This window comes from Lepisma saccharinum, chromosome 29 (assembly GCF_977018435.1).
Source record: "Lepisma saccharinum chromosome 29, izLepSacc3.1, whole genome shotgun sequence".
NCBI classification, from domain to species: Eukaryota; Metazoa; Arthropoda; class Insecta; order Zygentoma; family Lepismatidae; genus Lepisma; species Lepisma saccharinum.
In genome coordinates, this window is record NC_139257.1 from 25,509,756 (window position 1) to 25,513,867 (window position 4,112).

A 4,112-nucleotide genomic window follows, 5' to 3' on the forward strand; every position below is an offset into this window, starting at 1 on the left:
TGCAACTTGAAACATATGAAGATTTTGGAAAAATGCAAAGTACCATAACCCATCTTGAGGGTACAATAGCAGCAGTGCAAAGTGATTTCACAAATGTACAAGAATCTCTAGAATCCCGCCTGCCTGGTATTGTAGACACACTTGTCAGTGTCCAGCAACAGATCACAAAGCTTGAAAACCTCAACACGGAATCTGAGCTATCTCATTTTCATCACTTGATCGATGATATCCAAACAAAACTTGAAATTTTACAACAATCAACACCCACTCAGGCAGATATAGCCCTGCTCCAAAATGCTATGCAAAATGTGGCTGATGCTTCTGAATTAAATAATGTGAAATTGGCACTTGAATCTTTGCAAAATACTGTATCAAATCTCCCTACATCACAGGAACTTAAAAATATAAAGAGGGCAGTGAATCGCATATTGAAATCAGAAGATATCAAGAATATCCAGACAGAGATCAAACAACTGACTCAAACAGTGGCCACTCTACCAACTAATCAACATATTAATGAACTGCATGCCCTGTTTGAGGATATCAGAAGACAGGTCCATGATCTTACTGCTCAAAATTCAAAATTGGCAGTTATTGAAAATTTGCAACAAATTGTAGCTAATATCAAGCAACAGCTAGGGACCATGGAATCCAATCAAGCAAATGCTTTGTCTGTTTTTGCCACCCAGCTACAAGAAATTGTGCAACAATACAAGAAACTTGTTGTGGACATAAAAATCAAGCCAGGCCATGATGATGTTGTTAGGACCATCAATGAGCACCTTGAATCTGTAACAAGCAGATTGCTTACAGCAGAAAAAGAAATAACCGGCATAATTGAGAATCCAAAACATACAGTAAATCTTGAATTGTACAGCATCCCCAACAAAGAATATGATTCACCATTTACACCAGGTGGCAGAATATAGATGCCGCCCCCGCTCAATTTTATTACCAGTTTTTTGTTGGGGGCACACTGAGACCAATCAAGATCAAATATTGGCTTCAACCACAGGCACACCACTACCCCACCTTATCAATAACAAATGCTGACAACAATCCAAAAATCATCAGTGTAGAGTTAGAAGATTTTACAGATCCCAATACATTAGAAACATCTTTTGCTGAAGATGATGGCTCTCTGGAATTTCATATACAAATAGGAGACAAATTATATTTAGAAAATCCTGTAGTATCAGCTGCTGAACACCCCATAGTTGCAATATTCTTGTTTTCATATTATGTCTAGACAAATTATTGTTGATGAATTACACAGACAAGCCAGACATAATTATAAGAGACTGCCAGTAGTCACAAAAGGCATAGATGATTTATGGCAGAGCGACTTGATTGAGATGGCAAGTGGACAGCTGAAAAAATTTAGACAAAATCAACAAGGGCTACAAGTATCTACTTACTGTAATAGACACATTTTCAAAATTTGCCTGGGCTGTGCCACTCAAATGCAAGACTGGAAAATGTGTTACAGAAGCCTTCAGGACAATCATCAATCAGAGTGGAAGATCACCGCGCTATTTGCAAACAAATAATGGCAAAGAATTTTATAATTCTGTGTTCCAACAATTTATTAAAAGCCAGTCAATACAACATTATTCGAGTTACAGTGATCTCAAAGCCTCAATTGTAGAGAGATTCAACAAAACCCTAAAAAATCTTATGTATAAACAATTTACAGTTCAAGGTAATTATAAATGGATTAATATTCTTCCAGAACTTCTACATAAATATAACAACTCGGTTCATTCCACAATCAACATGAAACCCTCTGAAGTAACTTCATCTGATGAGCAAAAATTGATCAGGACTGTTTATTATCCTAGATACCAGCCAACAACAAGAAAGGCCAAATACAAGGTGGGTGATCAAGTAAGAATCAGCAAATATAAGCACTTATTCAAAAGAGGCTTTACAAGAAACTGGAGCACTGAATTATTTACAGTGGTTCAAGTTAAACCTGGGACCCTTAACACATATATAATAAAAGATCACCGAGGAGAAATTCTCAAAGGCAGATTCTATGAAGAAGAACTCAGCAAAACTAAACAGCCTGACACATATCTCAAAGAAAAAATCATCCGCAGAAAAGGCAACAAGTTATTTGTCAAATGGCTAGGACTTCCAGAACACAGCTGGATCGATGCAGACAAAGTGATAATATGAGCACCTGGGATGTTATAAAAAGGCTGCCAGAACCTGAACAGCAGATTAAGAGAAATGGCAAGTTGCTGCCTGATAATATTAGATGTCTTATTGTTGGGCCATCAGCTTGTGGTAAAACTACACTAATGATTGATAATTTTTTAATGGCACCCAACTGGTTAGACTGGAAAAACAGGCACTTGTATGTCTTCTCTAAGAGCTTGGAACAATTAAAATATCAGCAGCTGATGAAGCTATATGATGGTTTGGATATTGCCACTTTTGAACCAGATGTTAAGCCACTCCATGAATGTTTCGATAATTCTGTTGTTGTGTTTGATGACATTATACTGGATAATCAAAACAAGGTTAGAAATTTCTTTACACAGGGGCGGCACAAAAACATTGATTGTTTCTACCTGGCACAGACTTTTTCTAAAATACCGAAGCAGCTGATCCGAGACAACAGCAATTTTATATGTGTGTTTCATCAAGATCATACCAACATCAAACATACATGATGAATATGTAGGTGGGGACTTGAGCTACAATGATTTTTCCAAGTTTTGCAGTAGGTGCTGGAATCAAAACAGTTATGGGTTTGTCACAATTGATATGACAAGAAAACCCAATAGTGGTAAATATAGAAATATAATTAACAATTTTCTAGACATTGAAACATATATAAATAACCATGAAAAGGCCAATCATTGATGATCTTAAATTAAGAGATTATCTTGTAAAAAGATTTAAGGGATGGAAATCAGAGAACCGAGGAATTTATGAACAACTCAAACAAACATAACAGCCTATTATTCATGCTATTAGTGAATTAGGTAAAAATATCAAAACTGTTACAGAGCAAAATCAAAATTTGATCACAGAGCTTGTACCTGTAGCTGCAAGGAACATATTAGATTATCCAATCACCCCACTTTCCAGTATTCATACACCTAGTCCTGTTGCTCCTCGAAGAATTGAAGCTACTCTGGATCCTATTGAATTAAGTCTTCTTGCTCAAAAATATTTAAGCACACCTAAAGACAACAAAGATGAGGTTTTTGGCTTATATGCTGACACAGAGCGTGATGGTAGCATCATACATAGAATTGGCAATTTCAGAGTAACATTTATGGGAGATGATCTCATTGTATATTCAGAATCTCATCTTGGAGAAAAAGGTGGTTTTGTTAAATATCCCGGCACACCTGGGTTGTGGGAACTGATGACTAGGAAAAGGCCTGGCAACTATACAGATCAAGACTATGAGCACTACAAAGAAATATTAATAAAATCAGATGCTCTATACCAGAACAATGATCCCACACAAAAAAGAGTCAAGTCTAGCAGTGGAGCAAAATACAACAATTTAATCAAGCCCATATGGTCACAAATTAAGACTGGCAGTGGAATCAAACAATACAACACCCTGCCTAAAGAATTTGCCTGGGTTGATGATGTCAGGAAACTTGTAGACAGGTTATTGGTGATAGCTGGGGAGGAAAATGCTTGCAACCACAATTTTTACAATGAAAAGGTTGGAATTATGGAAATGATAAGCACAAAATTGTCTAATTTTTATAGTGAATGACACTAAGGGGATTGGATATCTTATAAAAATTATTAATACTCTACCACCTAAATTTTGGAATATTTCTGAGGGCCGGGGGTTGGTTAATGACATTATAAACAAGCTGCCATTTGAACTACACATTCCAGGCTATCAGTATTGTGGTCCAGGCACAAAATTGGACCATAGATTAAACAGAGGTGATCCTGGTGTTAATCCCCTAGATGCTGCTTGTAGAGACCATGACATAGCATACAACACACATTCTGATCTTGACAAGAGACATGTTGCAGACAAGAAATTAGAAGAGGCTGCATTTGGTAGATTTGTAAGCAAAGATGCTTCTTTAAGTTAAAAAATAGCAGCATTGGGGACCACCATA